This window comes from Panthera tigris, chromosome C1 (assembly GCF_018350195.1).
Source record: "Panthera tigris isolate Pti1 chromosome C1, P.tigris_Pti1_mat1.1, whole genome shotgun sequence".
NCBI classification, from domain to species: domain Eukaryota; kingdom Metazoa; phylum Chordata; class Mammalia; order Carnivora; family Felidae; genus Panthera; species Panthera tigris.
This window is the reverse complement of record NC_056667.1, coordinates 21,638,230-21,650,781: the sequence shown is the minus strand read 5'-3', so window position 1 is coordinate 21,650,781 and position 12,552 is coordinate 21,638,230. Positions and strand designations below refer to the sequence as shown.

The following is a 12,552-nucleotide window of genomic DNA, read 5'->3' as shown; positions in this document are numbered from 1 at the left end:
ATGCAATGTGGTTCCTAAAAAGATTAACATAATCTTGATAGAAGTGTGGTATCCAGATTATAGGAATAAAGGAGCCACTGTATTCTTTCTAGTTAACCACAGAATATTGTTTCATTCTGAGCACCACATTCTAACCAGGACATTAATAAAACAGGGTATATTCAATGACCAGAATGATGAGGAATCTAGAGACCATGACCTCAGATAATCAATCAAAAGAAGTGAGGATAATAAGGATAGAAAGATAATAAGACTAAAGGGAGAAACTATATAGTTGTCTAAATATAAAAGCAAGAGTAAGATGAGGGGATTAAATGTGGCATATACATGCAATGGGATATATTCAGCCTTTAAAAATATTGAAATTCTGATACATTCTATAACATAGATGAATCTTTTTTTTTTTAAGTTTATTTTTGACAGAGAGAGACAGAGCATGAGTGGGGGAGGGGCAGAGAGAGGGAGACACAGAATCCGCAGCAGGCTCCAGGCTCTGAGCTGTCAGCACAGAGCCCGACATGGGGTTCAAACCCATGAACTGTGCGATCATGACCTGAGCCGAAGTCAGACACTCAACCGACTGAGCCACCCAGGCGCCCCTAACACAGATGAATCTTAAAAACATTATGCTGAGTGAAAGCATTATGCTAAGGCAGACACCAAAGGACAAATACTGTGTGATTCCGCTCACATGCAATACCTAGAAGAGTCAAATTCATAGAGACAGCAAACAGAATGGTAGTAAGTAGTTCACAGTGGTATGGGGGGCTGGGAGAAGGGGGGAATAGGGAGTTATTGTTTAATGGGGGAAGTTTCAGTTTGGGATGATAAGAAAGTTCTAGACATGCATAGTTGGAATGGTTGCATGACAATGTGGATATACTTAATGCCACTGAACCATATACTTAACATGGTGAAGACAATATATTTTATGTTATGTATGTTACCACAAGTTTTTTTAATTTTTTTAATGTTTATTTATTTCTGAGACAGAGAGAGACAGAGCATGAGTGGGGGAGGGGCAGAGAGAGAGGGAGACACAGAATCAGAAGCATGCTCCAGGCTCTGAGCTGTCAGCACAGAGCCCAACACGGGGCTCGAACTCACAGACCGCGAGATCATGACCTGAGCCGAAGTCGGATGCTCAACCAACCCAACCAACCAACCCAACCGAGACACCCAGGCGCCCCATCCACAAGTTTTTTTAAAAAAGGAAAAAGTAAGTTTTCTCTGAAATTCCAAATCCTAAGTATCTCTCCTGTGTACCCCTCTAGTTATGGTATTTTCATATTTGTTACATTGTACTTTACTGTAATTGCTTGCTTAAAATGTTCCAAAGGCAACAACTCAGTCTTTATATCCTTTGCATTTACTACAATGATTAACACTCAAGTATTTGATCAATAAATAAAAACATTTTCTAGATACTGCAGGGGATACAAAAATGAATAAAACATAAGTCATGCCTTCAAAGAGCTTAAAATTCTATATAGAAATAATTTTTTGTTTTCTGATTGGTAACCCACTGTTAAAATGGCTATCCCTTCATTCTAGTTTGGTATCACTGTTAAAATCATGTAAATCTACAACTGAAAAAGCCCTTAGCTATCAACTATCTCATTCATTCAAATATGAGGTCACTAAGGTTCAGAGAAGATAAGTAAAGTCATTTACCTAAGATCACTCAGCTAATGGTGACCTTAATAACTAATAACCTAAGAACTATTAATTTAGCTAATAACTAAGCCAGCATGGTAGGAATATAGGCATTATGACCCTTGGGCCATTGCTATTTCCATTACAACATCATAAATCCTTATCTTTATGTAACAAATCAGCATCCCAGTGGAGCTAGGTAAGTGCATAAGACAGAGTTAAGGAAGATGAGTTTCCTTTTAGCTACAGTGATCTCAAACTAATACCAAATGGCATAAAACATGCCTCTGATTCAAAAGCCACAGTCCATCCAAATGAAATGGGAAACTCCAGCCATAGATGTCATCCTTTTAAATGTCCCACTAATACAATTCTCCAAGCACCATCCAGTTAATTATTACAGCCATAGTTGGGCTGTCAAGTATCCTATATATAACAATGGTCCTCTGCAACTTATTCTGCTGAAATGAAAGCTTTTAATACATAATTGTCTATATTTGAAAGGAAAATTGCGAGTGGGTGTATGTGTCTATAATAAGATATTTATAACACTCTAGTCTAACATCCTGACAGTTGGCATCATATAAATCAGTTCTAATCCCAAGAACTTAGAATCCTGGAAACAACCATTTTCCATTAAGCATGCATGCATATGCATGTGCACAAACACACAACAACCAACTGACATTTCAACATGATCTCCAAACGTCTTCTTTCTCCCTTCCCAATAAGGCACTACATGGGAACCTGGCAACACAAAAAGGCTGAAGATATAAAGACTCACTCCGACAATGGGTGTTCAAAATTATTAGAATTTGCTTTCTGCCAAGCAACTTACAGTACTCATAAGGATTTCCCACCATAGAACTTTAGGAAGTATGTAAATGACTTCCACAGAATCTTCATAGTTCTAAAATACAAGTTTATGTTAGAAAAATCTACTTTGGGGGCTCCTGGGTGGCTCAGTCAGTTAAGCATCTGACTTCAGCTCAGGTGATGATCTCACAATTCATGAGTTTGAGCCCGTCAGTTCTGTGCTGACAGCTCAGAGCCTGGAGTCTGCTTCAGATTATGTGTCTCCCTCTTTCTCTGTCCCTCCCCTGCTTGTGCTCTCTCTTTCTCTCAAAGTAAATAAATAAACATTTTTAAAAAAAAAGGAAAAATGTACTCTGAGTTCTTTGAATTATATCCCTTAGTCATGAGGAGTTTCATTTGACATGGTTATATCCCCCATTTATCAACTTCCAATGTATTCATTATATTGCCCAGACACAATTTTCCACACCAATGTCTCCAAATTAGTTTGTATAAACAGAAAGAGATGACTTAATCCTTATTCTAAAAATACATAATAAGTCCATATTTCCTACATCATGGAATATGGGTGAAATAGAAATTATCAAGTTTATTTCTAAAGATGCAGATCTATCCACCAAGTCCAACACTGAAACACAGCTAAGAAATAAAACATGACCCCACATTTCAGCATGTCTAAAAACATCCTATTCCTTTTAGGGGAGGAACAAAAAAATCTTTCCATTCCTTTTTTCTCTACGTGCTTTAAATACAATTCTTCCTGCAGATACTGTTTTTCTAGCACAGCATCATGAAATTCCAGACCAACATAGTGACCTAGTATTTCTCTAGTAGCTATCATAAGGAAGGAATATAAGTTATAATGCTGCTTATATTAAAAATACAAGAAAACACAGTTTTCAAGTATAGAAATAGGAACACTGGGAAACAATAGATAATGTGGTATGAGAAAGATATATTTGAAAACCAAGGACCTAAAATTGTCTATCAATGTAATTCAACCACCTGAAAAAGAGCTCATTGTGCAGATAAAGATCACATACTGTAAAAATCAGGTTCAAACCATTTCTAAATTGTTTACAAACAGAAACAAAAGCATTTGTGTTTAAAATAACAATTTTCCTACAATAATTGGAACAGCTCTTTACAGAATTAAGAAGAAATAGCTAAATAATTTTTTTATCAAATATCCATTATACCTTCAATTTATAGCAACACAGGGGAGAAGCAACTCTCCAAAAAAATTACTCCTTCAGTGAAAAAACAAAAAAAGAATACCTTTGAGTTAAAAATCTCTCAGTCCTGGGGCACCTGGGTGACTCAGTCAGTTGAGTGTCTGACTGTGGCTCAGGTCATGATCCCACAATTCATGAGTTCAAGCCCCACACTGGGCTAGCTGCTATCAGCACAGAGCCCGCTTCAGATCCTCTGTCCCCCCTCTCTCAAAAATAAAATAAAACATTAAAAAAAAACAAACCTCTCAATCCTTCTCATGACAATGAGTAAAAAACTTCATTTTTGCTCATATTACGTGAAGATAATAGACTCAACATGGAAAGGACTTTAATAAGTTATCTAACTGTTCATTTAGCACAGGAATCCTTTCTGACCTATTGCTAACCAGAGGTAAACAATCTAGCTCTCATTTAAACACTTCTGATGGCAAGGATGCTGACTTTACATACTCCATTGTTAGGTACTAACTCTAGAAAGATCTTCCCTTACATTGAACCCAAATCTGCCTGTCTATAATTTGCATACACTAGTCCTAATTTGAGCCACTAGATTATCCAAAGAAGCCTACTGCTGCTTCCCCTCCAGATTTTCAAATCTTTGAAGACAGTATTAATTTGAACCAGATGAAATTGTCAATATTCTACTTTTTTTACCTTAAAAAAAAAAACAGCAATTTCATATGGGTCAACCTAATATTACTGTTTTTTACCTTTCACACTGCTCTCCTCTGTTTTGGTCTTCTCTTTCTAAGGCTAATTATCCCCAGATCCTTAATCTGTTCCTCATATCCATATATGGGGATATTTAGTTCCTCATTGTCCTAGTCAACTTCCTCCAAATAGTTTCCAGAGTATCAGTATCTTTCTTTCAAATGTGGTACTCAAACTAAACTGGTTTTTCTAAATGATTGAAATCAGAAAAGTTCTAATATGATTTTTATTTTTTTTTAATTTTTTTTTTAATGTTTATTTATTTTTGAGACAGAGAGACAGAGCATGAACGGGGGAGGGGCAGAGAGAGAGGGAGACACAGAATCGGAAGTAGGCTCCAGGCTCTGAGCCATCAGCCCAGAGCCCGACGCGGGGCTCAAACTCACGGACCGTGAGATTGTGACCTGAGCCAAAGTCGGACGCCCAACCGACTGAGCCACCCAGGCGCCCCTGATTTTTATTTTAAAACCTGATGCTGAACTGAAAACTGAACAGCAAATTCTCAATAGAGGAGCTAGAATGATCCCGCTAAAATTTATTTTTTGTTTTTTTCTAATAAAATCTGTTTTTATTTTTAAATTAAACTCTACACCCAACGTTGGGCTCAAACTCATGACCCCAAGATCAAGAGTCCTATGCCCTACTAAGCGAGCCAGGCACCCCAATTCTGCAAAAATCCACTGCCCAAACCCCTCCAGTGACAGTTCATTCATTGATAATAAAAGCCAAAGTCTTTTCCACCATCTCCCCTGCTCCAGCCAAATCAGTCTCTTCATTGTTCTTTAAACATGCTAAGCACACTCTTATCTGGGCCTTCATATCTGCAGTTTCCTCTGCCTGGAAAGTGGTTTCCCAGATAGCCACAAGGCTTACTCCCTTTGAGTCTTTACTGACGCTTTACTCAGCCCCCCTACCTGAAATTGGAGATCCCACTGCACTTCTTTTCCTGCTTCAGTTTTCTCTGTACTTACTACTCCTTGGTGACATACTATTTCATACTATTTAGTGACTAATTTTTACTTGTTTTATCATCTCTTTACCCCACTAGAATATAAATTCCATTGGAGTATTTTACTTGTTTTGTTCATTGCTACATCCCTAGTACTTACAAGTCTGCACCAGTAAATATCATTTGAACAAATAAATGAGCAAATAAATGAAAGAAACTGATCTTGATATGCACAAAGGCCAAAAATGATTTTCCTCAAGATAAAAGATGTATGCAAGTCATTTGATGGACGAAGAAACAAACAGACTCCAGACATATTCAAGAATACAAAAGGCCTGGGGCACCTGGATGGCTCGGTCGGTTGGGCATCGGACTTCAGCTCAGATCATGATCTTGTGGTTTGTGAGTTCGAGCCCCGGGTCGGGCTCTGTGCTGGCAGCTCAGGGCCTGGAGACTGCTTCAGATTCTGTGTCTCCCCCTCTCTCTGCCCCTCCCATACTCATTCTAAGTCTCTCTCTGTCTCTCAGTAATAAAATAAAGCATTAAAAAATTTTTTTTAAATATTTTTTTTTACATGTATTTATTTATTTTTGAGAGACAGAGAGAGACAGCACAAGCAGGAGAGGGGCAGAGACAGAGGGAGACACAGAATCCAAGGCAGGCTCCAGGCTCCGAGCTGTCAGCACAGAGCCCGACACGGGGCTCGAACCCACGAACCGTGAGATCATGACCTGAGATGGTCAGATGCTTAACCAACTGAACCACCCAGGTGCCCCCAAAAAAATGTTTTTAAAGAATACAAAAGGCTTATTTACATATCCAAGGTACTCAAATACGTCAGGTGTGGAGAACCTGACTCCTTTTAGAATAAATTGATGATGGGTAATAATATCAGAAACTTTGTATTATGATTCTAAAGACTTTTTTTAACCTACACAGTAAATACTATTCTAAAGAAAACATTCACTCACAGAAGAATGCTTTTGCAATTTAATTACAAAACAATTAGCTAATTATTGTGTTGCCTACCAGCAAAGGAAATTAAAATGCCAAGACCTTGAAAATGCTTGTTTATTGCAAATATTTTCTCGTGTAGTCTAGATAGTCTCTAACAAAGGTTAACACTGAAAGGAAATCAGAGTAATGAGCATCAATGCAAGTGGCAATGACCTCAGATTCCCTAAGAGTACACAGTTCTGGGTCAGCTCCCAGGAGTCTGAGTCCAGAGAGAAGCTGGCCGAGTCATTACTACCTAACCTCTAGGTCATTCTTCATTTATATGCACTCTGAAATCATGAGGTTTTGTTTCAGTGCTACTGAGAGGATCATGAAGCAAACTAGATATCTGGAAATGTCTTTAACTCATTCTGTATCCACATCTGATTCATTCATCCTCCTTCTCTTTGACACAGGCTCCGACTGACTAACACTTATTCTTTTAAGTAATATTACCCTACAAGAAACCCTATCGGGAAATAACTTTCAAAAAAATTCTTAGAAAATAATTATAAAATGCTTCCCCGGTTTAGGTTCTATGAAAAATTTTAAACAATGTAATAAAATTCTCATTAAAGGCCAATAGGAATTACAATATCAAAAAAAGGTTTTTTTCATGTTTAAACAACTACATATTTGTCTTTTTTCTCCTTTGAGGAAAAATAAAATTAAAGCTTTACCATAATTACAAGTAATATTTTAAAAATTCACTAGTTCAAATAAACCTATGCACTAATTCAATAAACACTTACTGAACAAATCCTAATATTCTAGGCACCATGCTGATAGCCAAGATGTGACCTCTACCCTCAAAAAGTACACATTCCATTAAAAATACAGGCAAGAGCAAGCAATAATGTAGTAATATATGCAGAAAGTAAGCCAAGCACAGAGAAAAAGCATTTAAACCAGCCATCAGGAAAGTGCTTTTGCAGACAACCTGAGCTAAGTTTTAAAGGATAAGTAGGAGTGAAGTTAGATGAATAAAAAAAAGGAAAGAGCATAATCACCTGGATGAGTAGTAAGAAAGAGTCTGAACACCTGAATGGGAAAGGACAAGCAGTTCCCCACAGCTAGAGTATAAAATACAGGAGGACAGAGAATATATAAAGAAGACAGGCTTGGGCCTAGGTAAAGGTAGATTAAGGAAGACCTACCTTTGCAACATTCAAAAATTTATACCTTAGCCTCTGTAAAATAAGGAGCCATTAAGAGATTTTAAATATGGAATTTTTAACAGAGTAAAATCTGTTTTAAGAGAATTTTCTTTGGTGGGTGGGGTAAGAGATGGTAGGATATGAAAACAAAGAGACTAGTAGGAAGCTCTCATAATAGGCTTGATAAAGACCATTGGAGCCTGAACCACAGTTGTTAAGATACAAAAAAAGGATTGAATTCAAAAACTACTGAGGAAAGACAGTATAACAGAGTGGATTATACAACGTCAGCTTCAGGGTAAGAAAAACCACTTACTGGCAACAGGACTTTTGGCAAGTTCCTTTACTTTTGCAAGCCTCAGTTTCTCCATATGTAAAATCTTCCCTATTTCCCAAGGTTCGGGAAGAATTAAACGAGAAAATGTAAATCATTTAGGTCGCTAATTGGCACTTGATAAATATTCATTTTATGGTAGCAATTATTATTCATAAGGTAAAGTGACCAGGCCTTAGTGACTGAATATAAGTCATGAAGAAAGGAAATCAGGATTGAGATGCACGTTTTTACTGAAGTGATAAATGGATAAGTGCAAATTTAAAAGAAGAAAGAGGTTTAAAGTGGAAGGTGATTTTTTTGTTTTTTGACGGGTTAATAGCAAAATCAATGTGTATATCCATGAAGATGTCTAAAAACTATTTCAAATGTGTTTGAACTTCCCCTGCATTGTCTCCCTCATAGGAAAGGCTTTTACTATATAGTGTGGTTCCACCCTGTCAAAACCAGATGGCAGATGTAAGCTGTACCCATAGGATATACTGCCTATACCAACCAAATCTGTAATGCAAAAGCCTCTGAACAGGGCTGGCTTACCGCAGATTCAACCACACTCCTATCCATTCTTCACATTACATACAATCTCATCTTTTTAAACAGTGCTTTCTTTGTGTCTGGCCTATAGAATTCTTGCCGCTTTTTAAAGGCCAAGCTCAAGTTGCAGCCCTTCCAGGAAGCCTTCCCTAACTCTAGCCCTTAGTAATCTCTCTTCCTCTCCTTGGAATTTAGAGAGCTTGTTTACACATTATCCATTAAATTCTACTTCGTCTTCTATTTCTTCTTTTTTACTTTTCTAAGTAGGCTCCACGCCCAGCATGGAACTCAACTCAGGACTTGAACTCATGATCCTGAGATCAAGACCTGAGCTGAGATCAAAAGTTGGACGCTTAACTGAGCCACCCAGGCACCCGTCTTCTATTATTTCACATGTACTACTAGAGTGCAAGGTCCTTAAAGGCAGGGCTTATATCCTAAATGTCTATATATCCTACAATGTCTATTTAGAGGAACTGAATAGTAGGTGCTCAATAAATAATATTTTTAGATGATTCTTACTGTGAAATATCTTATAGTCATGTTAATGTTAAACCTTTGAACATAATTCTCCAATGCTGGCATTCCTAAAGTTTATTTGTGGTTATGTGTTATCTAAATGCAATACTGGTGATACTGATCACGACCTAGCACAAAGACTAATTTGCCAAGCCAACTTCCTAGAGACAAATAGCTTAATCTGTGACTGTTCTCCAGTTTCAAGAAAAAGTTCCTGTTCTTAGAGACCTTATAGTGTAGACAGATCTGCTGAATGAGCCAGCAGTTATTTACTTTCAATTCTTCAAAACTAATTTTTCCATACAGCTGTGTTTACTCACACCATGTCTCATTTATGCAAGAGGTGTAAAATAGCAAAGCCCAGATCTCTCCCTCTCTCCTCTTTATATTTTCTCTTGCCTTTGTTATTTGCCTTTCTGCAGCTTGCTAGCCAAAGCTGTAATTAGTACCCCACGGGGATCTATACTTTTCTAATAAAGAACAGCCTACAGCACAATGACATGTATACACACACAGCCATGTGTGTTCCTAACAAATTAGGAATATTTTACACATGCAAGCCTTCAACAGCTAAATGAAAGCACTTTACATAGCAGCTGAAGCTGATTCACAACAGTGACTGCAGATTGATTCATCCCTTTCTCTTACTGCACACAGACCTAATTTCAAGGAGGGAAACAATCCAAGACTGAGTAAAATTATTAATAAAAGTCCTAAAGCAAACTTTAACAAGTAAACCACAATTGTTAAGGAGTTATTTTTCTCAAATGACACAAAAGTTGTAGTGTTTGTTAGGTAACAGTTTACTGTGATTTTTCTGTAAAGTCAGTTTTTCAGTCAAACTGATTAATTAGTGTTTAAGACAGTTAAAATGGATAACATATATATATGCAGGCTCTGGAGCCTGTTCTACGTTCCTTCACCATCCAGTCTCCCATCCAGCATCACCTTTCACTCAATCTTCTCCACTGCTCGTCATTAACCTTGTCAAGTTCCCACCCACATCCATTCAGTAAAAGGAGAAGAGTCAAGTAGAAGAATAAATCATCATACTGTAAAAATAAAACCGGGGCACCTGGGTGGCTCAGTCGGTTAAGTGTCCAACTTTGGCTCAGGTCATGATATCAGGTTCTGTGACCTCTCTGCCCCTCTCCTGCTCTCGATCTCTCTCAAAAATAAACAATTAAAAAATAAATGAATAAAGATAAAACCAACAACTCACTCCTTAAACGTTTAATTTACAAGTATAATTCAAACACAAAGAAAAGATTTGCCCCTTTACTTCATCCTTGTACAAATATACACTGGAAACTGTAACTGGTCCATATGTTTTTGCAGCAAGAGCATTAATACTGATTTATTGAAACACTTGCATTAGCAAATGTTATTACTAGTAACAAAAATAACCAACTTACCTCACTGAAAGTTAAGGCCATGAACCCTTGAAAATTTTGGAATTTAAAACACGGGGTTCAAAAAGCTACGTGCACCAATATCGTCTATAGAGTAAATAATAGCTCTCATATATACTACTATTTTTGAAAAGTATATAAATGCTGTTGTGATTAATAAAATCAAAATGCATTTAAAAGATGTATTGATTTATAAGTTTTGTCATGTATTTTGTTAATCAAGAATTACTAAAATTATAGTTACTCTTACATGAAAATCTACTAAAATGTTTTACCTAAGAAGAAGTCTAGGGGCGCCTGGGTGGCGCAGTCGGTTAAGCGTCCGGCTTCAGCCAGGTCATGATCTCGCGGTGTGGGAGTTCGAGCCCCGCGTCAGGCTCTGGGCTGATGGCTCAGAGCCTGGAGCCTGTTTCCGATTCTGTGTCTCCCTCTCTCTCTGTCCCTCCCCCGTTCATGCTCTGTCTCTCTCTGTCCCAAAAATAAATAAATGTTGAAAAAAAATTTTTTTAAAAAAAGAAGTCTATATAATTAATGGTTATTAATTGATGTTGACAATGAAGGTTGAAAATCACTTCATGAGGCTGGACCCCTTGAATTGGGACTGTGTATTTTTGTTGCCAGTGCCACATAGGAGTTCTTTAATAAATGCGCTTAACACACAGACTCTGAATCACCCTTTTGCATGTTTTTGTCAAGTTGATAAAAGACTTTTTTAAGTTTATTTTATTTACTTTGAGAGAGAGAGAGAGCACAAGCAGAGAAGAGGCAGAGAGAGAGAGAAAGAATCCCGAGCAGGCTCAGTACTGTCAGCACAGAGCCTGATGCAGGGCTCGATCTCACAAACCATAAGATCATGACCTGAGCCAAAATCAAGAGTCAAATGCTTAACCGACTGAGCCACCCAGGTGCCCCAGTAAAAGATTTTTAAACCCTAAAACTGGAAGATCTATTAGGTACAAAGTAGAAATATTTATATATTGCATGAAGAACCTTTCCTTAGAAAATGTTACTCAAGAGCTAAAAATTTCTTACCACACTAACTAGCATGTCTAACCTGTAAGAATCTACTGTAAATGTAATTGAAATGTCATCATTCATCACTGGCTCACACAACACATTGTTTAATGAAAAGTTCAAAGATCTAATGTTAATCAAGGGGTTTCTCTCTGCTTCGAGGTCCTTTGGACCAAACTATTTTTAATCTCCCTTTGGGAAATATTAATAATCTTAAAATAGCAGATATGTTTTTGCAGCAAGAGCATTAATACTGATTTATTGAAAACAGGTGCCAACAGCTCTTTGCTGGTTAGCACTTTACTTTGCCTTCTACAATGATAATAAATAGCACAGTATAAACAACAAATCTCCGTAATCATTTGCCTCTTTTATAATATAAAAAGTTTGTAACATTTTAAAATGTAAATTGAATGCACATTTCTTGGAAAACAATAGAAAATATGGAGGTACAAACTATAAATAATTACAGCAGTGGTTCTCAATCTGGGGTGCACGTCCAAATTGTTGCGAAATGTTAAAAAAATACAGATGCCCAGGTCTAAGCCTGGCATCGTCAAGAGTGGTTGTTGTTTTTAAGCTCTAAAGGTGGTTCTAATGCAGCCCTTGGTTGAACTTGAGCACCTAAGAGGTTCTCAAAGTGTGGTCCCCTGACCAGTATTATCAATGTCACCTGGTAACTTGTTAGAAATGCAAATTCTCACACTCCACCCTGACAAACTGAATCAGAAACTCTGGGGATGATGCACAGCAATTTGTTTTCACAATACCTCCAAGTGATTCTGATCATGCTAAAGTTTGAGAACCTCTGCTTTAGACCATGGTGTCCATCCATTCTTCACTAACTGTTTAAGATGAAAATGAGATCTAAATAATATAAATATACTTAAAGGCATTTTTTTCCAACTGATTTTTTTTGTTCTGTCTTACCAAATCATTAAATTAACAAAATTAACATTAATGTGACCTATATTGAAAAAGGTTCAATTAATCAAGTTCTTGGATCAGGCTTCCTTTTTAAACACATATGTGCCCAGCATTAGACAAGAGATCCAAAGTTAGCATGCCATTTGGTCTATTAATCTGGTCCCTGGGCAGCAGGAGTTTCTCAAGTCATTTGATTAATTGCAACACTTGAGATGGGAAAAAAACCCACATGGTTTTTCCTTCTTGATTTTAAGAGTAATTGATGTCTAGATGTAACTATCAATTTACGAGA

General features: G+C 37.2%; 1 protein-coding gene across 4 annotated transcripts in view; it reads right to left on the bottom strand.

Annotated features, from left to right (window-relative positions):
- Positions 1–12,552, bottom strand: part of EPB41 (erythrocyte membrane protein band 4.1) — a 200,218-nt gene that overhangs the window by 128,429 nt on the left and 59,237 nt on the right. The window contains exon 1 of one of the 4 annotated variants that reach the window (XM_042996029.1): positions 2,495–2,603. The exons of the other annotated variants lie outside the window; for them this stretch is intronic. The gene's annotated coding sequence lies outside the window, so the exon portion shown is untranslated. Of the gene's footprint in view, positions 1–2,494; positions 2,604–12,552 lie in introns of those variants that run through there. 4 annotated transcript variants of the gene reach the window in all.